The sequence below is a fragment of the Dasypus novemcinctus genome, chromosome 8 (assembly GCF_030445035.2).
Source record: "Dasypus novemcinctus isolate mDasNov1 chromosome 8, mDasNov1.1.hap2, whole genome shotgun sequence".
Taxonomy (NCBI): Eukaryota; Metazoa; Chordata; class Mammalia; order Cingulata; family Dasypodidae; genus Dasypus; species Dasypus novemcinctus.
In genome coordinates, this window is record NC_080680.1 from 43,882,504 (window position 1) to 43,910,385 (window position 27,882).

The following is a 27,882-nucleotide window of genomic DNA, read 5'->3' on the forward strand; positions in this document are numbered from 1 at the left end:
ACTTCCTCTGGAAGTAACTTTAAGATACAGAACTTTCATACTTAAACACAGAGATAATTGCAAGCATAATACTCTAGTGACTTGTGTTCATTTTTATATTTTGTCATGCTCTGTCTAATTTTGGATCAACTTGTAAATTCAAAAGGTGTTTGAAACAGATTAGAGGGCTAAGCACAATTGTCTGCATAGCCTGGTAGGTCACAGGAATCTGTAAAGCAGTTCATAGGTGAGACAAGAGGCAGTATTGTGGGGACTCTGGTGAGCTACACTTACTCTGCTGGGACTTCAGCGTTCTAAATGAAAGTTGAAAAATAAAAAGACGATATGGGCCAATCAGAAAAGATCTCAGGTGAGACTGGACATGAAGGTCAGCAGTTTGACACCTTTTAACTAGGTGCACTTTAGGAGCCCTTTTAGTACTCTCTATTTATTTCTCTTTCCTTTCCCTTCTGCTGCTTCACCTTCTGTGATGGTTGTTTTTATGCATCAACTGGGCTCGGCTATAGTAGTCAGTTATTTAATCAAACACTAATCTAGGTGTGGCCCTGAAGGTGGTTTGTAGATGTGGTCGACATCTACAATCAGATGACTTTATTTATTTATTTTTAAATATTTATTTATTTATTTCTCTCCTCTCCCCACCCCAGTTGTCTGTTCCCTGTGTCTATTTGCTGCGTGCTCTTCTTTGTCCGCTTCTGTTGTTGTCAGCGGCACGGGACTGTGTGTCTCTTTTTGTTGCATCATCTTGTGTCAGCTCTCCGTGTGTGCAGCGCCATTCCTGGGCAGGCTGAACTTTCTCTCGTGCTGGGTGGCTCTCCTTCTGGGGCGCATTCCTTGTACATGGGGCTCCCCTACGCAGGGACACCCCGGCGTGGCAGGGCACTCCTTACCTGCATCAGCACTGTGCATGGGCCAGCTCCACACGGGTCAAGGAGGCCCTGGGTTTGAACCACGGACCTCCCATGTGGTAGACGGACGCCCTAACTCTGGGCCAAAAGTAAAGTAGAGTATCCTCTTAATGTGGGCTGGCCTCATACAATCAGCTGAAAGGTCTTAAAAGCAAAATCTGAGGCTTCCCAGAAGAAAAGAAATTATGTATCAAGACAGTAACATCAGCTCCTGCCAGAGAATTTCCAGAACACTGACCTGTCATACAGATTGCACACTTACTAGCCCCCACAATCACATTAACCAATTCCTCAAAATAAATTTCTATTATATACACACACACACACATGCACAGAACCCTTACTCACACACCTTCCATCTGTCCAAAGCAAAGAGCACAGTCATAATTCCCAACTCTTATGAGGCATCAAACAGCAAAAATAATCCTGACAGGAATGTTTCATTAAACAAAACAGCTGGTTCTTGCTAAAATAAGTGAACTCATTTACCATGGGGAAGGTAAGCTGGTTATCTGGTTCTCCTGGTTCAGGATCTAAGCCCCCTCATGCTGCTCCCACCAAACTATACCATGGTGGCATTCTGTAAAAGAAAGTTATATTGAGTTGAGGCATTACTTTTCAATGGTAGAAATGATTGGCATGTTATCATTTATTCAACAAATATTTATTGAGCACCTGCTGAGCCTGGTGCTGCTTTAGCTCTGTGCCTACTAAGATGCATAAAACAAGGTCCCTCAAAGTCATCCAGTCTGGTGGAGGACACACTGACAATACAGTGTGATGACTGCCATAGAGAAGGGTATAAAGGGTACAAGACCACAGGGTAGGGACAACTATGTCTGTGTGGGGTAATCAGTGAAGGCGTCACAGATGGGCACAGGTGGGCTTTTCCCTCTCCTAAGGACAGAGTCCACAGCTTCCATTTTTACTTTTGATGTCAAACTGTTTTACAATGTGATTATCTTGTGAACTCCTAACATTCTGGGATTGCAGGAAGAATACAGGTATCTCTCTCCCTGATAGAGAGCCCACCAAGTGGGGATACTACAACGTAAAGTGTAAGTCCCCCTCCGGACCACCCTAGCCCCTAACAAGATCCCAAGGTAGGGATATAATCCAGTCTCTGGCAGCAGTTGGATTTCTCCACACCACTGGGCTCGAGTGAGGAACTGGTTTAAAGTCATACTGCTTGTAGAATCTCTACATTGCTGCTTTGGCATTATCTATCCACATTATCACTGAGATAGCTAGTAATAAAAACAATTAGAACAGCACTGTTCATTACCTTTATATGGTGTTTTTAAAAATTTCTCATTTAGCAACATAAAGGTCTGAATTTAGAAAGGGAATGTATAATATTCTTTCATCATGCCTTAAATGGCCTGAGTTCACAGCTCTTAGAGAGGTCATCTAACTATTATTCAAGTACAAAATCCAGGAGAAAGAAAAAGTGCTTATATAGAATATATAATTAATATTAGATCTAAAAGATAGCACTATTTTTCTTCCAATATGCTACTCTTTGCAATATGTGAGAAAGTGTTCTTTCTCCCTTTACCTTACCCTAAACGGTTACTGATCTAGGTGTTATTTGCTAAGCTGCTGCTTTGTTGCTAGATTCCTGGTCATTAAAAAAAAACCATTTGCATGTTACAGATTATATGGGAAACTGCTTCAATTCTCCACCTCACTTTGCATCTATCAATGAATAAAAACCTGCTTCTTTTCTATGATCAGAGAGGAGGAAAAGAGTTCTGCGTATTTATTCATCTGGGAGCTATATAATTAGTCACTCTCTCCATCAGCCTTGAAAAGCAGTTCTAACGCATCTATTTAGATTGCAGATCGATTAAATATTTATCTAATGTTTCAGGAAGGCAATAAGGATAAGGTTCAGAGGAACACATGGAATCTGGCAGAAAACTTAGTTGCTGTTTAAATTTGTCCCCTCACTCACTGTTTGTTAAACCAGGAGCGTCCATGACCTCTGTTTATCAAACAGGGGCTTTGAGCAGCTCTCTTGAAGGCACCAACCTCTCTGAGCACAAAGAAGTTTCCTGGTGTTTTATAGGTTTAGAAGGAGAAGCAGTGTGGTCTTTTTTCCAGTTAAGCTGCCAGGCCATTTGATCTTGCAAAAATGAGCACTTGGTTCAGGACTGGGGCTGCCCGGGCATAAGGAGCCAACCATTTGCTTCTCTGAGGTCTGCCCAGCACACCCTCTTGCCAAGCCTAATATGCCTGTAGTCTTCAGGGTACTCAGGCTAGAGTGATAAATTTGCATCCTTGTAATCGACGGATAAATTTATTTCTTCCCTTTGACTACTTTTGACTCTATTTCTGCCTGGCTCTAAGGAGTAGACCAAGGAAAATATGGACAAGGACCTTTTGAGAATGAGCTGAAACCAGCCTCCTCCATCCTTGCCCCTGCTGGAGATCTTTAGGAGGGTTGCCCTCATTTGGCAGCCTTCCCTCTACCAAGGCAGAAATAAGACAGTATGCAGACATCCTGCTGCAAACAAGCCCCACACATTCACCCTTGCTAGAGAAACAAAAGGTCAGCAAATGGTCTATTCAGATTAGGTTTGGAACTCATTGTCTGTCTCAGAAAATGAGAAATCTCTGAGGTGGCCCAGTACAAAAGGATGCAAATGACACAAGGTCAACAGCAGATGCTGGATAATGGACTGGAAACAAATAGCATTCAATTGTTGTGTCTCCTTCAAATGATGCCCCATTCTTCCCACATCATTTTGAATTTCAGCCATTCCTTTTGCATGTTCAAGGGATCCAGGCAAGGGGCATCTGGGCAGATTTCTACCCAAGGTTTTCTGCCCTTGCATTGAAGTAAACTCTTCTGTATTTTTGCAGAATGGTGACAGGTGTCTGCAAAGCTTTGTAAAAGCCACCCCATTCTGCCCCATGTTGAAGAGATGGCTATATTTTCACACTGAGTGGAAGTGATTGCAATTGATGCGGAGAAAATATGGGCTTGCCTGAGTGGTTACTGACTGTATTAGTCAGCCAAAGGGGTGCTGATGCAAAGTACCAGAAACCTGTGGGCATTTATAAAGGGCATTTATTAGGGCTAGAAGCTTACAGTCACAAGGCAATAAACCATAAGTTACTTTCCTCACCAAAGTCTGTTGCCATGTGTTGGAGCAAGATGGCTGCCAGTCTCTGTAAGGATTCAGCCTCCCTCTTCCTCCTAAGTCTCTGTGGTCTCAGTTCTTTCAGGCTCTATCTCTCTCACCCAGGGCTCAATTCTTTCTGGGCTCAGCTGCTCTGTTCTCTCCACAAGGTCAGCTATAGACTCTCAGGTACTCTCTCTTCCCAGGGCCTCGGCTGTGTCTATGGAACTGTCTCTATTCCTCTGGGTTCTTCTCCTATTTGTTTACTTCCCAGGTCTCTAGCATTAAAACTCCAACTCTTTCCTCTGCCATATCTTTTCTCCTTGAATATCCTACTGTCATGGCCAATCAAATCCATAATCATTTAATCAAGTAAAAGTGAAACCTCTGAATTTAATACAATCTAGTACACCCAGAGGAACAGTCCAGTTTATAAAACAGAATCCAATATCTATTTTTGGAATTCATAAATAATACAAAACTGCTTCACTGAACTTGAATTTGAATGTAAAAGACAAAATCCTGGATCTATAATTTTCATTAACACCAAATCATTCTTGTGTCAGAAATTAAGGGGCAGTGTGTGTACATGTTCACATCCACACTTTCCCCTCTTTACATATAAGGTGGAAACAGAAACTACCAGAGAGAAGGTCCTGCTTCATGTCTATAACACAAGTCAGAAGAATGGAACTCAATCAATTGAAAATGAAACTTCAAGTATTATGACACAGAAGTCAAGTCAAACCCAATGAATACATGCAAAATATGTGCCAAAAATATTCTAAGGAGTTTATAAATGGTAGATTTAAAACAAGCATATATAAGTAATTATGTAAATGGCATGAACAAAATTGTCAAATTAATGGACAAAATTTTTGAACCAAATAATAAATTCTAACTTTGTCATTTAGAAAACTTATATCTAAAATATTAGAACCAAAGTTGAAAATAAAATAATTGCAAAAGCTAACTACAGTATACTTGATGTACCTACTTTAATATTCAATAAAATAAATCTTAAGGCAAAATATATTGCTTGAAATGAATAGGGTCTTTCATAGGATAAATGGTTCAAGTCATTAGGAAGTTATACTTGTTTTAAATGTGTGTTCACATAATAATATATTCTCAAAATACATAAAGTGAACTTTGACAGAATTACAAGGGAAAAAAGCAAATTAAGAATCATAGTGAGAGAATTTTAAAGAGACCTCTCTTAGGAACTGATAGAAGCAACAAACAAAAAACCAGTGGTGGTATAGATTTAAATAAGATGATTTAACAAAATTAACCTACTGAACTTATATGGGACTCTGTAATCGATAAGTGCAAAATATAATCTTTTTTCAAATACACATGTACTTTTTACAAAAATTGACCATATCCTGGATGACAAAATAATATTCAAAAAAATTTTAAAGGACTGAAATTATATATGCCATATTCTCACATTTCATTTAATCTAAAAGTCAGTAGAAAAAGATACTTAGAAAATGTTTGTTCCCCCCAGCGTGGGACATGAATCCTGGGGATGAGCCTCCATAGTGCCGAGGAATTACTACCAACCACTTACTGTTGATTCAGCTAGAAAAAGACCTTGAATAAAAGGGGGAAATGGTAAAGACAAATGAGTTTATATGGATAAGAGTCTTCAAAAAAGAGTAGGGAGGTCATCAGAGGGGTTGTGTTTATGCACACCTCAGCAGGATCCCAGAGACAGCCAAAGTAGATACAACCCCAGGTACTGGTGCTGTTGAGGGCTATGGAGACACAATGGTTCAACAGTCATGGCAGATGGCTCTGGAGTTCAGTGCCTTGTCAGCGGGCCCTACTTTGTAATTTGTTTTCCTGAGTGTGATGGAGTTGGACTCAGATGTGACCTTTAGACACACATCTCTTCTGCCACTTTTACTGAACCTGTAGTTGGTGCTGGGGTTGGTGTATACTCAAGAGACTTGAATCTCTAGGCTGGCCATGTGCCAGCTGGGCTCTGAGTCACAACAGAGTTGCAACTCCTACCCTCTAGTTCATTGGACTTACCCAGGTCAGCTAAAAGTGAAGTGAAGATGGTCAACCACCACACCAGGGAACCAAGAGTGTCTACAACTCCATGCAGGAGAATTGCATCCATCAACCATGTGGGATCTAAGCCCCCTCTCAATATAGAGGTTCAGTGGACATCACCATCCCAGGGTCCACAGGATGGAGGAATTCTACTATAGAACTATTGTGACTAGTAATAGAAGAAATTGTAGCACTGACAGAGAGAAAGTGGACATGGCAGTTGCTGAGGGAAGGAGGAAGGAAGAAGAGATGTGATGTGGGGCCATTTTCGGGACTTGGAGTTGTCCTAAATGATATTGCAGGGACAGATACTGGACATTTTATATCCTGCCATAACCCACTGAATGGACTGGGGGAGAGTGTAAACTACAATGTAAATACAATTCATGTAGTGCGGCAGTGCTCCAAATGTATTCACCAAATGCAATGAATGTGCCACAATAAGGAAAGAAGTTGTTGATGTGGGAGGAGAGTGGGGTGGGGGGTGGGGTATATGGGAACCTCTTGTATTTTTTAATGTAACATTTTTTGTGATCTATGTATCTTCAAAAAATAAAAAATTAAAATTAAAAAAAGAAAATCCTTGTTAATTTAGAAATTAAGAAATTAACTTCCAAATACTCTACAGGTCAGAAAAAAATCATAAATTAAAAAAAAAGAAAGCATTTCTAACTGATCAATGAAAATGGCTTCATTTCCTTACTAAGGATACAATACAGCAGTAAGTGAGGATTTTTTTTTTTAAGATTTATTTATTTATTTAATCCCCCCCCACCCGGTTGTCTGTTCTCTGTGTCTATTTTCTGCGTCTTGTTTCTTTGTCCGTTTCTGTTGTCCTCAGAGGCACAGGAAGTGTGGGCGGCACCATTCCTAGGCAGGCTGCACTTTCTTTAGCGCTGGGTGGCTCTCGTTACGGGGCGCACTCCTTGCGTGTGGGGCTCCCCTACAGAGACACTGCTGCGTGGCAGGGCACTCCTTGCGCACAACAGCACTGCGCATGGGCCAGCTCAACACAGGTCAAGGAGGCCCAGGGTTTGGACCGCGGACCGCCCATGTGGTAGACGGATGTCCTAACCACTGGGCCAAGTCCGTTTTCCCAGTAAGTGAGGATTTATACCTGTATGTGCTATAGTAGAAAACAATAAAGGCTGCCAATTGATGAGGTAAGCATTTATCTCAAGAAATCAAAATAAAATCATTTCCTTTCCTTCCATATTACAACTTTCCCCATTGTGGTTTCAATATATCATGGGTTGGCATAAGAAATTAAATGTGAGGAGAGAACCCAAGATGGTGACAGGGTAGGGAGCTCTAACAACCAGTCATCCCACAGGGCAACTAAAAATCAGCCAGGATCTTTCAGATCAACTGTTTGGGGGACTCCAGAAATCAGAAGAACACAGTGCACCTTCCAACCAGGGAAGAATAGGAAGAAGAGACTGTCAATCTATGGTGAGGATTCATCTCTTGAGCCTGTTTTGACAGTGAAACCAGAACTGGGAAGGTTGTCTCCAGTGAACACTTATACCAAAATTAGTCCTCCAGGACATAGCAGCAAAAAAAGACAAAAGGATTATTAAAAATATACAGAGGCAAATAAAAAACAAACAGAACATACTAACATTCGTGGAGGAGGAACAGAGGAAGCTTCAGTAAAAAGCTAAGCAATAAGAAAGCCATAGGCTAAAGAGAGAAACTGAGCAGATTCCAAGATAGCAGCAAAACATTACAAACTAAGAACAGGAAGATATGACCTAGCCAAAGGAACAAATTAAAATCTTCATATGAAACACAGGATTTAAAACAACTAATCACAGATATTCAACAAATCTCCTTAATAAAGTCAGTGAGATGACTAAAGAGATTAAGGATATTAAGAATATACTGGTTGAACACAAAGAAGAATTTGAAAATTTGCAAAGAAGAGTAACAGAGTTTATGGGAATGAAATACACAATGGAAGAGATTAAAAATACTTTGGAGGGAAGCAGACTTGGCCCAGTGGATAGGGCATCCGTCTACCACATGGGAGGTCCGCGGTTCAAACCCCAGGCCTCCTTGACCTGTGTGGAGCTGGCCCACGTGCTGTGCTGATGCGCACAAGGAGTGCCCTGCCAGGCAGGGGTGCCGCCCATGTAGGGGAGCCCCATATGTAAGGAGAGCTGCCCAACACGAAAGAAAGTGCAGCCTGCCCAGGAATGGCACTGCACACATGGAGAGTTGACACAGCAAGATGACAAAACAAAAAACCAAACAGATTCCCATGCCACTGACAACAACAGAAGCCGACAAAAAAGAACATGCAGCAAATGGACACAGAAAACAGACAACTGGGCAGCGGGGAGAGGTCGAAAAGGGAGAGAAATAAATAAAATAAATCTTAAAAAAAAATACTTTGGAGGCATAGAATAGTAGATTTGATTTGGTTGAGGACATAATAAGTGAGTTGGAGGCCAGAGCATCTCAATTTGAAAAGACAAGAGAACCAAAAGAGAAAAGAATGGAAAATACGAGACAGGGTTTCAGGGAATTGAATGACAACACAAAATACACAAACATATGCATTATAGGTGTACCAGAAGAAGAGAATGAAAAAGGTGCACAAAAAATATCTGAGGAAATAATGACCAAAAAATTTTCCAATCCCTATGAAAGAACTAAATATCAATATAAAGAAGGACAATGTAACCCAATCAGAATAAATCCAAATAGACCTACTCCAAGATATCTACTATTCAGAATGTCAAATGCCAGAGATAGAGAATTTTGAGAGCAGGAAGAGAAAAACAATTCATCGCAGACAAGATATGCTCAATAATACCATGTACTGATTTCTCATTAAAAAAAACATGGAGGCAAGAATGTAGTGGTAAGATATATTAAAGGTTCTGAAAGAGGAAAGAGGAAAAGTCTGAGCCAAGAATTCTTTATCTAGCTAAACTGTCCTTCAGAACAGGGTGAGGGGAGTGGATGTGGCTCAAGTGGTTGAGTGCTTGCTTCCCCCATGGGAGGTCCTGGGTTTGTCCTGGGTTTGGTCCCTGGTGCCTCCTAAAAAACAAAAACAAACAAGAAGCAAACAGACAAACAAAAAACAACTCACAGGTGCTGACGTGGCTTTGTGATTGAGTACTGGCTTCTCACATACACGGTCCCGGGTTCAATCCCCAGCCCTGGTACCTCAAAAAGAAAGAAACAAACACTGAGCATGAATTTAAAGTCTTCACAGATAAACAAAAACTAAAAGAGTATGTCACTAAGAAACCAGGTTTATAAGAGATACTAAAGGGAGGGCATCCTGAAAGGAAAAGACAGGAGAAAGAGGCCTGGGAAAGAGTGCAGAAATGAAGATTATTAGTAAGGGTAACAAAAAGGATAAAAAGACAGATAATAGTAAGATAGGTCAATGGAAAGTCAAAAGATATAATAAAGTATTAAATAAAGATATAATAAACAAAGTAATAACATTGAATGTTAATGGATTAAACTCCCCAATCAAAAGACACAGACTGGCAGATGGATTAAAAAAATCAACCATCTATATGCTGTATACAAGAGACTCACTTTAAATAGAAGCATACAAATAGACTTCAAGGAAAAGATTAGTTTATTCCATGCAAACACTAATAAAAAAAGACCTGAAGTAGTGATACTAATATCAGACACAATAGATTTTAAATGCAGAACTGCTGTAAGAGATTAAGAACATTATATGTTAATAAAAGGTCAATTCACCAAGAAGAAATAACAATGATAAATATTTATGCACCACACCAGGGTACCCCAAAATACAAGAGGCACACACTTAAAAACTGAAGAGAGAAATAGATTTCTCTACAATAATAGTTGGAGACTTCAATACAACACTCTCATCTTTGAATAGAATAACTGGACAAAGGATCAATAAAGAAACAGAGAATTTGCATAGTATGATCAATTAAACAGACCTCACAGACATATATAGAGCATTGTACCCCAAAACAGCAGGATATACATTCTTCTCAAATGATCATGGATCTTTCTCCAGGATAGACTATGTTGTATCACAAACAAGTCCAACAAATTGAAAAAGATAGAAATTATACAAAGTACTATCTCTGATCATAATGGAATGAAGCTGGAATTCAACAACAGGTGGAGAAAGGGAAATCTCACACATATATGGAGGTTAAGTAACATAAGCAATCTGTGGGTCAAAGAAGAAATTGTAAGAGACATCAGTAAATATCTCTAGATGAATGAAAATGAGAACACAATGTATCAAAACCTATGGGATGCTATCATGCTGAGAGAGAAATTTATAGCCCTTAACGCTTACATTAAAAAAAGAAGAAAGAGCTAAGAAAAAAAACCTAACTGAACAACCAGAGGAAGTAGAAAAAGAACAGCAAACTAATCCCAAAGTAAGCAGAAGGAAAGAAATAACAAAGATTAGAAGAAGAAATAAATGAAATTGAGAACAAAAAGACAGGCCAGCAAAACCTGGTTTGAAAATTTAAAAAAATAGTTTTAGCTTCCATAATGTAAAAGTAACAGGAGAGGCAGCATATGATGATCAAGAATTAAGCAATTAGTTTACTGAAACCCTGAAGAAACTGATTGACGAGAAAGTCTACACACCAGATATTCAATGCTGATGAATCTGCCCTATACTGGGGGTGAAAAAGGCCTCAGAGGACAGATCAGCCAAGAACCAAAGTGAACCCCAGGTTTTAAAGCTGCAAGAGATAGGAGAACCCTGCTCTTTCGTGCCAAAGTCATAGGGTTCATAATAAAGACAGCTTTAATATTATAATTCTGCTAACCTTTGAACTTTTTGAAAGGCGAGGACAAGTACCAGCTGCCTATCTGCTGGATGTTGAGTAAGAAAGCATAAATGACAAAGCATTTTTCCTTGACTGGTTCCATGAATGTTTTGTGCCAGAGGTTAGAAAATACCTTGCCAGCAAGGAACTCCTCTTTAAGGTGTTACTGTTTCTGGACAATGCCTCCAGCCACCCAGAACCCCATGAATTCCATGTTGAAGGCATTGATCGTCTACATGCCACCTAACACAGTGTCTCTCATTGAACCTCTTGATGAGGGGGTAATAAGGGCATTTAAGGCACACTATACACGCTACTCAATGGAGAGGATCATAGAGGCTATAGAAGAAATATTCTGACAAAGTCCCTGACAAAAACAAGGTAATGAAGGTGTGGAAGGAGTTCAATATTGCCAATCCATTAATGTCATTGAGAGAGCTACAAAAGCTATCAAGCTGAGACAGCAGGCTCATTCTGGAAAAAAAAGTTTGGCCAGAAAGTCTCAGTTTTTGGCTTTACCAAGGATCCAGATTATGCTCCAGAAAGTCAACTTGAAACTTTTCAAAAATGTCATGGCTTTTACTAAGATGGAGGGTGGGGAAGGGTTTGAGAATACAGAGGAAGGGGAAATTGAAGAGTTACTCAACCCCAACCCAGGAGCATTAATGGAGGATGAGTTTATGGAGCTGACTACTGCCGAACAAGAAGTAATGCCAGATGAAGAGGAGGAAGAAGAAACAGTTACAGAGGATAGAGGAATGTTACATTGGATAACATTGCAGATGTTATCTGCAATGGTGTATGTAGGTACAAGGCTGTGTTGGACTACAGTAGTCTGTATTTTTAAAGTTTCTTTTTCATACAGTATTTTTATTTAACATTTGATTTGGCCTATGACCAAACACTTAACCCATATTTTAAAATAAAGTACTGTTAATTTGCCACAACAGAAAAACAAAAAAATCAAACCTCTCTGGTACAAAGGGAGGGCCAAAAATTTTATGTGGATTTTCCAGATCACAAGAGTGCCATACCCCTAACACCCATGATATGGAAGGGATAACCATTTGGAATATCTGTGGCCTCCAAGAGAAAATATGGAAAACACACAACCACTCTTAACTGACTTAGATTATATGTGCATGTACTTTTTACTCATATTTCTATTGGCATACATAACTGCAAGGGAGAATGGGAAATAGTTTCCTTATATGTAGAGGATGTAGAAATGATGTGTTATAAATATAACATGTCTTTGCCACCCACAACTCATATTTATGAGCTAACATAATGTTCTTATTAAACCTTTACAAAGAAAATTTTAGGAAAGGCAAACTATAGGCCAATCTCCCTCAGTAATATAAATGCAAAAATCTTAAAATACCTTAAAATATTAATAAACCACAATAAGATATTAATGAAGACAGAAAAACAATCATAATAATGATGAAGAAAAACTTCTGATAAAATACAATATAATTTATGATTAAAAACAACTTTTAGCAAACTAGTAAAATGGGACTATCTGAATTAGATGAAGGGTATCTATAAAATCAGCAAACATCATACTTAATGGTGAAATGTTGTATTCTTTCCCTTTGAAATCAGAAGCAAGAATGTAACTGTTATTACATTGTACTGAAGATCTTAGTGCAATAAGTCAAGAAAAGGTGTAACAAAAACAAAACTCCCACTATTTCTGAATGTTATAATTTTGTATGTTTAAATAAGAAGATACATGGAAAGTTTATTAGAATTAATATGAAAGTCTAGTGAGTTTCTAGACATAAAATCGAATACAAAATCAGCTGTGGTCCTATAAATCAGCATCAAACATAATATCTTTCCCATACAAGGAATAAAAATAATATGACACTCTTAGGAATAAATCTAACAAAATATGTATAAGACTTGTAGGGAGAAAATGATTAAATTTGACTGCAAGTTTTTAAAGAAAGTCTAAATAAACAGGATGACATATATTATGTTTATTGACTAAAGAATTAATGTTGCAAAAATTTGTCAGTTCTCCCCAAATTAATTTACAGATTTGAAAGAACTTGACAGGCTAATTCTAAAATTTATATGCAAGCATAAATGGCCAAAAATAGCCACATATACTCTAGAAGAACAAGGTATAAAGAATTGTTCTACTAGTTTTTATACCTTACTTAATAATAATTAAGACAGTATGATATTAGTGTGGAAATATGCCATTGGGACAAATTGATAGCCAAGAAACTCATCCATGCATACATAGCCACTATGTCCAAGAAATGGAGGCCCTGAAGAAAAATGGGAAGGAAAATATCTTCAATAAATAGTGTTTGGACAAATGACAGCAATAAAGAAAAAAATTATTGGATCCCTGTAGCAGTTTGATATGTTTATGAATTCCAAAAATAGGTATTGGATTATGTTTGTAATCTGGTCTGTACCTGGGTGTGACTGAGTTATGATTAGGATTTTGACTGGGCCACATCATTAGGGCATTGAATCCCAGCCCCTTGGTGGGTGGAGACTCGCAGATAAAAGGTATGGCAAAGGAGAGAATTGAGTGTTCTTAATGTTGGAGTTTTGATGTGCTGGAGTTTGAAGCTTTAAGTTGGAGCCCCAGTAAGTAAGCTCACAGAGGAAACAGAATCAAGCCCCAGGAAGAGAAGAACCCTGAGCACAGGAAGAAGCAAGCCCTGGGAAGAGAGCCGTGAACCTAGAGAGAAGCAAGACTCTGGAAGGGAAGAACCCAGGAAGCCTGAACCCTCACAGACATTGGCAGTCATCTTGTTCCAATCTTTGAAAATAGACTTTGGTGAGAGAAGTAACTTATGCTTTATGGCCTGCTATCTGTAGGTTCCTACCCCAAATAAATACACTTTATAAAAACCAACCAATTTCTGGTATTTTGTATCAGCACCCCTTTGGCTGACTAATATAACCTGTATATCATACTATATAAAAAATGAATTCTAGTTGAAGTAAAGACCTAAATGTGAAAGGCAAAATGGTTAAGCTTCAAGATGATAATATAGGTGAATATCTTCTGGGTAAGGAAGAATTTCTTAAGACACAAAAAGCACTAAACATAAAATGAAAGATTGGAAAATGTGACTACATTAAAAATAAAGAACTTCTGTTCATCAAAGACACCATTAAAAAAGGAAGAAAATGAGATGGGGCAAGATGGTGGAAGAGTGAGGAGCTACAAGAGTCAGCTCGCCCTACAGTGCAATTAGTAATCAGTCAGATCTATCTAAATCCTGTTTGGGGGGCCCAGGAAACCAGAAGGGCATCCTGAAATACCCTTGGAAGAACAGGAGGAGACAGTCCATCTGCAGTAAAGATTCATGAGTAGAGTACTCCATGCCATGGAGGCCAGCACCCACCCCCACTAGGGGTGCAAGCCTTCTTGGGAGCTATTCCTTGGCTGTAGTTGGAAGACCCCTTCCCAAAAATGCAGGAGGAAGAGACAACCAGGCACAGATTTCAGCTACTGATTAGTAAATTCAGCTGGCTAAAGTCCAATCCTAAGAACAGCTGAAGTTTAAGCCTGTCAAAGTTGGAAGGAGGCTGGTAGCCTCCATTTTAACTCCACCCCTGGCAGGAGGTGAAGTGGGGCTGATTGAAAATCATAGAGACAGTAGGGACTGGCTTTATTCCACCCAGATTGGATTGCAGCTCTAGCCTAGGCTCCAGCCCCACTTTCAGCAGGGAAGAAGCTGGGGGGACCTGCATCAGCCTCTCCAGGAAATTGGAGGCACTTTCAGGCTGCATGGACTAGATTAGTGAGCAAACCTATAGATATATCTCTGCCCCCAGTAGGATTGGAGAGGTGTCATGTTTCCTCAACCTCTCTGGGAAACTGCAGGTCCTTTCAGCCTACACAGACTAGAGTGTTGGGCACTGCTATGGATCCATCTCCACCCCTGACAGGCAAAACAGACAGTGCTCCCTCAGCCTCTCCTGGCAACTGCAGCCACTTTTGGCCCACATGAACTAGATTATTGGACACATCTTTGGGTCCATCCCCACCCATGACTGGGCAGGAGGAGAATAGTGCTCTCCAAGCCTTTCCAGGCAATTCCAGTCAGTTTTGGCCCACATGAACTAGATTAATGAACATATCTGTGGCTCCAACCCTGCCACTTACAGAACAGGAGGAGGGACAGTACTCCCTCACTCTATGTGGGTACCTACTATCATTTTTGGGCTTCATGGACTAGACTGCTGGGCATACTGGAAGCTCCATTCTTGCCCCTGGCAGGGAAGGAGAGGAGCCAATGCTTCATCAGTCTACCTGGGCAATTGCAGTCAGTTTCAACTCACATGGCTTAGTTTGCTGCCTGCAGCTCAGGCTCCACCCCCACTCCAGGCAGGGGAGGTAGGGGTGTGGAACTTCATCAGTCCCTCCAGGAAACTACAGAAAGTCTTGACTTGCATGGCTTGTATTACTGCACAAATCCATGGCTCTGTCCCTACCCCTGGCAGGGCAGAAAGGCAGGAGAAGCTTCGTTGGTTCCTGGGGCAATGGAGACAGCTTCAGCCTCCATGGCTTTTGTACCAACCACATTCCCAACTTGCATTCTGAAACCACAATGGAGAAAGGGCAAGAAATAGATGAAAAAGAGCTGAAAAAACTCAGGTTGGCTAAACATGAGCCACTATAAAGTTCTAAATTAAGTTGAACCAAGTAACAAAGGAGGGGCTGTAGTACAAAGCCAATCAAACAGTAAGTCCTAGACTAAAGAGAGAAAAGGGGCAAAAGAAAAAATACATATAGTAAATCAGATGCTGAAACACCAACAAGAAATTACAATCCATACTAAGAAACAGGAAGATATAGCCCAGTCGAAGGAAAAAACTAAGCCTCCAGATGACATAAAGGAGTTGAGAAAACTAGTCCTAGATGTTCAAACAAATTTCCTTAATGAATTAAATGAGATGGCTAAATAGATTAAGAACATCAAGAAGACACTGGGTGAGCACAAAGAAATTTAAGGCATACATAGAAAAATAGCAGAACTTATGGGAATGAAATGTACGAAAAAATGAAGTTAAAAATATGTTGGAGACATATAACAGCAGATTTGAACAGGAAAAAAAGAGGATCAGTGAGCTTGAAGACAGGACCTCTGAAAATGAACATATAAAAGGACAGATAAAGAATGGGAAAATTGAACAGGGTCTCAGGGAACTAGATCATGACAAGAGATGTGTAAATATATGTGTCATGAGAGTCCCAGAAGAAGATAAAAGGGGCGGAAGGAATATTTGATGTAATAATGGTAGGAAATTTCCCAACCCTATTGAAGGGCATAGATATCCATGTCCAAGAAGCACAACATACTCCCATATGAATAAATGCAGCAGGATTGCCTTTCAAAAATGAGGGTGAGTTTAGAATATTCACAAATAAACAGAAACTTGGGGGTATATGTGGGTGGTGTGAGGAGCAGGGTATATGGGAATCCCCTATATTTTTTATGTAACATTTATGTAATTTAAATATCTTTTTAAAACATAAAAAAAAATGTTTAATGGATTTTTAAATAAAATATGTAAATACCCAGAAGAAACCAGCCCTTCAAGCATGTGTATTTCTATAACAATAAAAATGCAAGCTTCTTCTTTCAAAAAAATAAATAAACAGAAACTGAGAGAGTTTCTAATGAAGAGACTGGCTTTGCAGGAATACTAAAGGGAGATTTACAGCCTGAAAAGAAAAGACAGGAGAGGCAGGCTTGTAGGAAAGTCTAGAAATGAAGATTATGTCACTAAAAGTGTAAAAAGAAAGGTGACAACAAACTATGACAGATAACACTCAAAGATCAAAATGGGTGAAGTAAGAACTGCATTACAGTAATAACATTGAATGTTAATGGGTAAAATTCCCCAATCAAAAGACACAGACTTGCAGAATGGATAAGAAAATATAAGCCATCTCCATGCTGTCTAAAATAAACTCACCTTAGATCCCAAAGATACAAATAGATTGAAAATGAAAGACTGGAAAAAGATATTCCTTGTATGCAACAACCAAAAAAAGCTGGAGTAGCTATACTTATATCAAATATTATTAGAGACAAGGAAAGTGATTATACACAAATAAAAGGGGCAATTCACCAGGAAGAAATAACAATCATAAATGTATATGCACCTTATCAGGATGATGCAAATTATATGAGGCAACCACTGGCAAACCTGAAGGGAGAAATAGATGTATCTAATTTAATAGTTGGAGACTTCAATACACCACTCTCATCATTGTATAGATCATCTGGGCAGAGGATCAATAAAGAATCAGAGATTGAATAATATGATAAATGAACTAAATCTAATAGATATATACAGAATATTCCACCCCAAAACACAGGATATACATTCTTCTCAAGTGTTCATAGATCTTTCTCCAGGATAGACCATATGTTGGGTCACAAAGCAGAACTCAATAAATTTAAAAAGATCAAAATTATGCAAAGTGCTTTCTCTGAGCATAATGGAATAATGCTGGAAATCAACAACAGGCAAAAAAATAAAATTCACAAATATATGGAGATTAAACAACACATTATTAAATAATCAGTGGGTCAGAGAAGCAATTGCAAGGTAAATCAATAAATATCTAGAGATGAGTGAAAATGAGAACAAAACATATCAGAATTTATGGGATGCAACAAAAGTAGTGCTGAAAAGCAAATTTATAACCCTCAATGCTTACATTAAAAGAGAAGAAAGGGTAAAAATCAACAAGGTAACAGCTGGAGGAATTAGAAAAAGAGAAACTATGCCTAAATCAAGCAAACAGAATGAAATAACAAAAAATCAGAGAGAAATAAATGAAATTGAGAATGAAAAAAAAAAAAATAGAATTCACAAAATCAAGAGTTAGTTCTTTGAGAAGATCAACAAAACTGACAAACTCTTAGTTAGCCTGACAAAGAAAAAAAGAAAATATCCAAATAAATAAATCAGAAATAAAAATGGGGACATTACTACTGACCCCACAGAAATAAAAGAGATCATATAAGGATATGAACAACTGTATGCCAACAAACTAGACAATGTAGATGAAATGGAAAAATTCCTAGGAACATACAAACAACCTACACTGACTCTAGAAGAAATAAAAGACCTCAAAAGAAACAATCACAGGTAAAGAGATTGAAACAGGCATCTAACAACTCCCTAAGATGAAAAACCTAGGACCAGATGGCATCATGGAAAAATTCTACTAAGCATTTAAAGAAGATTTAATATGAATTTTCTTCAAAATTTCCAAACCATAGAATGAGAAAGAATGCACTAAACTCATTCTATGAAGCCATTATCAGCCTAATACCACAGCCAGATAAAGATGTTACAAAAAAGAAAATTACAGACTCATTTCCCTAATGAATACAGATGCAAAATTCCTCAACAAAATACTCACTAATTGAATCCAATAACATATTAAAATAATTATTCATCATGATCCATTGGTTTTTATCCCAAGGATGCATGGGTGGTTCAACACAAGAAAATCAATCAGCATAATACCCCGCATTAGTAAATCAAAGAAGAAAAATCACATGATCATCTTGATCAATGCAGAAAAGGCAAGTGACAAAATACAACACCGCTTCTTGATAAAAACTCTAAAAGATAAGAATTGAAGTAAACTTTATCAAAATAATAAAGGCTGTATATGAAAAACCCACAGCTAACATTGTACTCAATGGTGAAAGAATGAAAGCTTTCCCACTGTGATCAGGAACAAGACAAAGATGCCCACTGCTATCTTACTGTTCAATATAGTGCTAGAGTTTCCAACCAAACAATTGCGCAAGAAAAAGAAAAGGCATCCAAATCAGAAAGGAAGAAATAAAACTTTCACTATTCGTGTATGATATGATCTGATACCTAGAAAACTCTAAAAAATCTGCAACAAAGCTAAGAGAACTAATAAATGAATTCAGCAGAATGGCAGGATACAAGATTAATATTCCAACATCAGTAGTTTTTCTACACACGCAAATGAACAATCTGAGGAAGAAATCAGAGAAACACTCCATTTATAATAATGACAAAAGAATCAAATATTTAGGAATAAAATTAACAAAGGACACAAAGCACTTGTATTCAGAAAACTACAGAACATTGCTTAAAGAAATCGAAGACTAAATAAATGGTAGAACATTCCATGATCAGGGATAGGAGGACTAAATTCTACCCAAATTGATATTCAGATTCAATGCAATCCTGATAAAATTTCAACAGCCTTTTTTATAAAAAGGAAAACCCAATTATCAATGTATTTGGGAGAGTAAGGGGGCCCTGAATACCAGAAACATCTTAAAAAGAAAGAATGGGGAAGCAGATGTGGCTCAACTGATAGAGCATCCTCCTACCATATAGGAGGTCCAGGGTTCAAACCCAGGGCCTCCTAGTCCATGTGGTGAACTGGCTTACATATAGTGCTGCTGTGCACAAGGAGTGCCATGCCACACAGGGGTGTCCCCTGTGTAGGGGAGTCCCATGTGCATGGAGTGTGCCCTGCAAGGAGAGCTGCCCTGTGCAAAAAAAAAGTACAGCCCACCTAGGAGTGGCACCACACACACAGAGAGCTGACTCAGCAAGATGACACAACAAAAAGAGACACAGATTCCTGGTGCCACCGAGAATGCAAGCGGACACAGAAGAACACATAGTGAATGGACACAAGAGAGCAGACAATGGGGGGAAGGGGAAGGGGAAGAGAGATAAAATAAAAATAAATCTAAAAAAAAAAAAGGACTCTTAAGGAAAAAAAAACAAAATGAAGAACGAAGTTGCAGGACTCTTATGTCTGGACTTTAAATCGTCATTACCTAGCTATAATGGTAAAACGGAATGGTACTGGCATAAAGATAGACACATAGACCAATGGAACCAAACTGATGGTTCAGAAACAGACTCTCACATCTATGGTCAAGTGACTTTTGACAAGGTTGTCAAACCCATCCAGCTGGGGCAGAATCATCTATTCAGCAAATGTTGGGAGAACTGGATATCCATATCCAAAAGAAAGTAACAGGACCCCTATCTCACATCTTATACAAAATTAACTCAAAATGGACCAAGAACCTTAATACAAAAGCTACAACCATAAAATTCATAGAAGAAAATGTAGGGAAACATCTTCAAGAGCTGATGGTATGTGGTGGTTTCTTAAACCTGACACCAAAAGCATAAGCAACAAAAGAAAAAGTGGATAAATCATACCTTCTCAAACTTAAACTCTTTTGTGCTTTGAAGGACTCTGTCCAGAAGGTGAATAGACAACCTAGTCAATGGGAGAAAATATTTGGAAACTACATATCTGATAAGGGTTTGATTTCCATGCTATATAAAGAGATTATACAACTCAATAATAAAAGAGCAAGCAATTCAATTTAAATTGGGCAAACATCTTAAATAGACATTTCTCCCAAGAGGAAATACAAATGGCAAAAAAAAAAAAGTGAAAAAAAAAAAAGGTCAATACCATTAGCTATTAGGGAAATGCAAATCAAAATGACAAGGAGATATTATCTTATACCTCACAGAATGGCCATTATTAAAAAAAAAACACAGAAATCAACAAATGCTGGAGAGGATGTGGAGAAATAAGAACTCTCCTTCACTGTTGTAGGGAATGTAGAATGGTGTAGCTTCTCTGAAAGACAGTTTAGCAGTGCCTCACGTTGCTAAATATAGAACTACCTTATGATCCAGCAATCCCTCTATTAGGAATTTTTCCAGAAGAACTGAAAACAGTGATGTGAACAGACATTTGCACCCCAGTGTTCATAGTGGTATTATTCACAATTGCCAAAAGCTGGAAACTACCCAAGTGTCCATCAATCCATTAACCAATGAATGGATGAACAAAATGGAATACTATGCTCCTGTAAGGAGAAATTAAATTCAGACACGTATGACAATACGGATGAATCTTAAGGACTTTATACTGAGCAAAATAAGCCAGGCACAAAAGGACAATGATTGTATGGACTCACTAATATGAACTAAATAAGAATAAACTCATGGAGTTAAAATCTAGAGTATAGGTTACTAGGAGATGGGATGAGGGCTGAGAAGGGGTACTCATGCTTAATATATGTAGAAATTTTAAGTAGCTTGATTGTAAAGTGTGGAAATGGATAAAGCTGATGGTAACAGATTGTAGTGAGTGTAAAACTAACACAGCTAGTTTATAAATGGGATTGTGGCTGAAAGGAGTAGTCTAGGATTGTAAATTTCACCTGAAAGAAAGCTAGAAATAATTTAAGGACTGATTAACACAGTGAACCTGGAGGTAGATAAAGATTATGGTTAATAATACAAATGCAATAATGTCCTTCCATGAACTAGAACAAATGTATGTCACTATTACAAGGTGGTAAGAATATGGTGATACAAAAATACAGTTAATGTAACATAGACTATAGCGTTGGCGCTACAGCAATAATGTAATACTCTGTCATCGATGTCAACTATATTAATGCTAAGCATCAATAATAGGAGGGTATGGAATTTTTTCTTTTGGGTTAAGGAAAACACTCAAAGGTTTACTGGGGCAATGACTGCAGAACTCTGTGATGAAATTGAGAGCCACTGAATGCACACATCGTGTAGAATGTACAAGGCATGGGATTGTATAAAACAGTGAACCATGTGGTTGAAGATGGACTGTGTTTAACAGTACAAATATGAGAGCGTTCTCTCATGAACTATAGCAAAGACACAACATTAATACATAGTGTTAATAATAGGGGTTGTATAGTGAACACTATGGACCATGGTAGTAATAATAATCCAACCATGTTCTTTCATAACCTGTAAAAGATATTCCACAACAATGTAAGACTTTGATGGAGGGGTGATGTATGGGAATTCTGCACAATTGTTTTGTAAGCTCATGACTTCTCTAATTTTAAAAAAAAAGGATGAAAAGAAAATCTACAGAGTGGGAGAAGCTATTTGCATCACATATAGTTTACAAAGGACTAGTTTACAGAATGTATAAAGAGCTAGTAATCAACAGGAAAAACATAAACAACTTCACAGGAAAATAGAAAACTTGAACAAACATTTCAGAGAAAAAGAAACTCCAAGTGGTCATTGTCTTAGTCTGCCATGCTGTTGTAACAAATCCCACAAAGTGGGTTGGTTTAAACAAGAATTTATTGGCTCACAGTTTGGAAGAATAGATGTCCATATCAAGGCATCAGCAAGGCCCTATTTTCTCTCGGAGCCTGTCGCATTCTGGTGCTGGCTGGCCACAGTCCTTCATGTTCCTTGGCTTGCATCTCTCTGCGTCCCATTACAAGGGGATCTCTCTCTCCTTGTGTTTGCTCTTCCAGTTTCTGCTAACTTCTAGATTCTGCCTCCTCTGTTTTTTTCTGACTCACTGTGTCTGAATTTCTTCTGTTCATAAAAAACTTCGGTAAAATGGATTAAGACCTACACTGATTCAGTTGGGCCACACCTAAACAGGATTTTATAAGATCATATTCACAAATGAGTTCACCTTAACTGATAATACAGCTTCAATGGGTCCTATTTACAAGTGGATTCACACTCACAGGAATGCAGATTAAGATGAAGAAAATGTATTTTTGTGGGGGTATGTAATTCAATCTACCACAGTCAATAAACATATGAAAAAGTCCTCAACCTCAGCAGTTATCATGAAAATGCAAATTAAACCTCAAGGAGACACAATCACCTTCCAGATGTACCTTAAGAAATTGGCAAAGAAATTTGCCAAATATCCAGATATTTGATACTGTCAATGTTGGTAAGCTTGTGGACCAATTGGTTGGAATGTAAGTAGGTACAAAACCTTTGAAAACTGATTTGGAATGATATAATAAAGTTGAAAGTGACACATATCCTATGACCCCAAAAGTCTACTCCTAGCTATATGGCCAACAGCAACCCATGTACACATGCACCAGGATACATGGACAAGAATGCCCATCCTGAGTACCAGGCACTGACCTTACAAAGTTGAATAAACAGGGTCCCAGTCTCCAAAGAGCACATAGTATAGCAGTGTAGGAGACAGATCCTTGTGTTTCTGAACTTCTTTTTAAGGATGTCTATTTAATGAACAGCCTTAAGGTAGAGATTGCATCTCCCTCTAAAGCAAAGAGCCAGCATGCTTACTGTCTAGTATAAAAAAATGCAGGTTTCTGAAGCTAAGAGTTCTGTTCCTGTAAGGCAACTAACTATATGAATATATCATCTTGCCCCCTTTGTTTCCACTTCTGGGAACTAGGGCTAGAAAATTAGCTCATTTGCTCAAAAAAATGGCTACTGCTATTGCTGTGAGTAATAAACTATACTTTGTCTCTGAGCAAGGTGCTTCATGTTTTCCATTAGCCTTCATAAAACTGAACTTGTTTGTTTTAAATAGGGTCAAGCCTCAGACCCTTCACAATTCTTGAGAAGTAATAAACAAAGAAATGCACAAATCTCTATGAACACCATGTGTCAGGGTCTATTAAGAATCTTTATAATAGAAAAGGAAAAGAAAGAGACACTACATTTATTCAGTACCTCCTATTCTGTTAGGCATTATACAAATATTCTCATTACATTTTCACACTACTTTGTAATGAAGATGTTTTCTGCCATTTTAACCACCAGCCAGATATTAGCTAGAATAAACCTGGTTGCTTGTAATTCAGATAAGATTGGCTCACCACAGCCCAATTGCCTCACTCATTGTGAGTCCTAAAGAAAATCCCCAAGATGACTTCAGAAAAATGGTACTCAGAGGGAGTGATTTTGTCTGGAGAAATTTTTGATGATTACGACTCTGGAGGGGGTGGATTCCTGGCATCTAGTGACTCAAGGTCAGGGATACTGTAAAATATCCTACAGTACACATGACTGCCCTCCACAAGTAAAAAAAAATTACCCAGTTCAAAATGTCAGTAATACTGAGACTGAGAAACCCTGCCATAGATTATATCACCTCTGATTCTGATTTTCTGCCTCCATTGATATTTTTTCTCTGTTCTTTAGCCAGATTTCTTTATCTCTACCTCGGTAAATATCTAAATTTTCTCCCCCCTACCCCCCTCCACCCCCATAAAACAAGGTCACTGCCAATGTAAGGCAATTTCAAGTAGGAGAAATTTACTAAAGATTTGTAGGTATGAGAGAGACAGTGAAGAGCATCATACAACAAATTAATAATTTACAGAATAAACAAAGATAGAAATCAAACTCCTTTATGTCTTAGAATTTTGGAATAAACATAAAGAAAATGCTATGTCTGTTATGAGCCTTCTCCATATTCTTAAGGTAGAATTGCTGGAATTTTAATATCACTTATTACTGTTGATAGCTTATGTATTAAACTAATTTCAGAGTCTCTCTTTGAACTCTTAGTAGAGTAAATATTATCATAAGATGCTGTATACCCATATGTGATCCCAGGCCAACAGAATGTCTCTGAGATTGGAGCTTCCAAAACTCATTTTAAAAGTGATCTTCCAGTGTTTAACTATGAAGTAAGAAGGAGTCCTCCAGGGGTTCTTAACCCTTTTTGTTCCACAGACCCCTTTGCCAGTCAGGTGAAAACCACAGGCTCCTTACTAAGTTCACACTATACTGTGTATTATTTAATAAATGTATCACACTCACACCAACACATCCCCACAAGAATGTTTTTTTCAATTTCAATTCAAGCTCCCAGACCCCTGCTTAAGAACCCCTATTTTAAACTGCCCTGAATATCCTTTCAGCCATTGTGCTACTGGACTTTCTCATAGACCAGAGGATCTCAAACCATGCCTTGCCTCTGTTACCAGCTTGCTGGCCCATTATTGGTATAGTGACTTTTGCTTGTACACAGGAACTCCAAATTCTTCTCACCCTATTACATAGAGTTAAGCCATTCAATTCTCAAACCTCTATTTCCAAAATCAGCTCTAGGCCTTCCTTTCCCTAGACCAGTGCTTCTGGATCCTGAGCCTGTACCAGAATCACATGGGGGCCTTGTTACGACACAGATTGCCAGGTTTTATTCTGTATGTGTGGGGTGAGGTCTTGAAATCTGAATTTCTTACAAGTTTTCAGGTAATGCTGATGTCAGTTAGCTTAGGACAACACTTTCAGAGTCACTATAAAAAATCCTTCCAAACAAAAGAGCCCTTCATTTCTATAACAGTATACCCTTTGATAAACCACTTCACAAGAATGCAGTAATTCTATATGGCATTCCCTATGGAACCTCCTGAGTTACACACAGGAGAGGAATTTGGGCCTGAGAGCCTAATTAGTTAGGAGAATATAACCCAGAGTTCACGTCTGATTCTAAAGTCCATGACTGTATACATGATATTAAATTAGAAGTAAGAAACTGATCTTTCATTTATGATTGTGCACAGTTTGTTTAGCTCTATAGGTAGCCTTAGTGGAATTCACAAATGGAGCTCAGGAATGCACTTTAAAATACTTCAAATACCAGCAATAGGGAAGTGACCCTCACTGGTAAGTGAGGTATCCTCAGACAAGTATGGAAACAATGTTCTCAAATGGATGGCATAAGACAAGAAGCTCCGAGGTGGTCCACAGCAACAGCTAGAAGAACTATACATTCCAGAGTCCTGCACATAAAAAGAACTGGATGGGACATAGTTGAATGTCCCTATAAATCTTCATCATGAAGACTGGACAAGTTTCCAGGATATGAAGATACTATATGTAATTTTCAGAGAAACAGGTGACTATTGCTCCTTCCTCTTGCCCCCCCCCCAAAAAAAAAAAACAAGGTTAAGTTTATCTTCTTGGTCACTGGAGTAGTGTAGTCTAATCCTGACTGGGAATTCAGCTTCTGAGATTAAGGACTGATAATTCAGTGCACAGTACTTCTTGGAAATTCCTGGTGTCTGGACTGTCTGATATGTTGCTCTCAGTTCATTTCATCTACATTCTTGACAGGTTGCTACATCAAAGTAGCAACACAATTGCACACAATTATTATTGCTAAGATAAAATCCAAGTCCTGTTATCATGAAAAAGTTTATTTGCTGGGCAGAATCAAAGCAAACTGTATGAAGAGGCTTGGTTAGGACAGATAATGGCCAATAACTGAAAACATGTACCGGGCACAAAATTCAATTCTGTTTGACAAAGGCAGTGTTCTGCAGTTACCTATCCTTGTTTAGGGGGTACTTGTTCAAATATGACTTGGATGTGCACTAGATACTACAAGGCATCAAAATTTTAGAAATAGAGCAGACATGCTGTCTCTGGCAATGTCTGAAGTATAAATTATCCAAAACACAATGACGGATATAAGTTTATTCCAATCAGGCTTTTCTTTTCTTTGGAGATACCTTGAGATCTGGCTTATTTCAGTGAACACACTGACCACATGTTTGATCAACCAATGCAAACAAGAGCAGTGGCGTGAGGTAAGATGTGTTTCCTGTTACAGAAACAGTCAAGGAAAGGAAGTAGATAAAATAGGCAGGAAGTGAGAGAAATGGAGAGAAGTTTGGGGCAGGAGAGAGAGGGAGATGGAGAGAAGTGTGAAGGGAATAGATGGGGAAATGGGCTAAGAAAATAAGCAAAACAAATGGGTGAAATAATGAAGAGGAGAGAGAGTAAGAAGGGAGAGCTATTTCCTTACCATTTATGGGAATATAGATGCTTGCTGGACCCCAGTCAGCTGCGAGCTAGACCCCATACAGAGCTGCTGGTAACCTAGGTTGTGTGAAGATTTTTTAATGTTTTTTTTCCCCTAATTTCTGTTTTTGTAAGAATTACTAAAGTAATATATATTTGTTGCCAAAAGATCAAATAGGACTTTGAGGCTAATAAAAAAGTCTTCCTTCTTCTCCCCAATCATAATCCATTTTCCAGAAAAAAAAGAATCAATTTGAGTTTAGCATATACACTTCTAAACCACTTAATACTTACATACAAAACTATATATTATATAGGCATGCATTTTTTTCTCTGCCTTTTTTTTTGTTGTCATTAGAGTAGTTGTAGGTTTACAGAAAAATCATTAAGTATGACTATGAATATGCATATTCTAATGTATTTCATTTATCAATGAAAGCAGTATTTGCCTGACCTATTTCAGTTAACATGGTGTCTTCAAGGTTCATTCCTGTTGTCACACGTACCAGAGCTTCATTCCTTTTCAGGACTGAATAATTCCATTGTATGTATATATCACATTTTGTTTATCCATTCATCATTGACGGGCACTTGGGTGGCTCCTATCTTTTGGCAGTTGTGAATAACGTCCCTGTGAACATCAGTGTGCAAATATCTGTTCAAGTCCTTGCTTTCAGTTCTTTTGGGATATCTAGAAATGGATTGTCAGATCATATAGTAAGCCTATCCTTAACTTTCTGAGGAACCGCCAAATGGTTTTCCACAGTCATTGCGCCATTTTATATCCCCCCCTAACAGGGGTTTTTATTTTTTCTTATCTTTACCAACACTTGTTATTTTCTGCTTTTTATATAATAGCCATTCTAGTAGGTGCGATGTGGAATTCTCAATGTGGTTTTAGCTATGAAATATTTTTTTTACAGAAGTGGGATCACACTATATGTATTGTTTTCCCATGCCCATTTTAGAACACCTAGAGCAGAAAAGAGTGGAAACCAAGCTATCACTTAAAACATGTCCAAAGACAATCACTGGCAATGGTGGGTATATTTCCTTGCAGTCTCTTCTCCTTTCATACACAATTGTTTTGCTTTACTTAATTTTGCTCCTACTGAATGTATTTTCCCTCACTTTTTTCTTGTACAAATAATATATGCATATGTTAAAAATACAATTAAAAAGCAGGAGCTACTGATGAGCAAAAGAAGAAAATAAAAATCATCTAAAAACCTCCCTTCCCCAAGATTACAATCACTGTTTACATTTTTGTGTACATCATGTGGTGGATTGAATTATGTAACCCAACTAAGACATGTTCTTAATCATAATGCT

General features: G+C 38.2%; 1 long non-coding RNA gene across 1 annotated transcript in view; it reads right to left on the bottom strand.

Moving 5' to 3' along the window:
* Positions 1-1,398: 1,398 nt before the first annotated feature.
* LOC131279609 (uncharacterized) overlaps positions 1,399-27,882 on the bottom strand; it is a 32,491-nt gene continuing 6,007 nt past the window's right edge. Inside the window, exons 2-3 of the long non-coding RNA XR_009187005.1 lie at positions 9,204-9,280; positions 1,399-1,488 (exon numbers count right to left, since the gene is read on the bottom strand). This is a non-coding gene — a long non-coding RNA (uncharacterized lncRNA). The remainder of the gene's footprint in view (positions 1,489-9,203; positions 9,281-27,882) is intronic.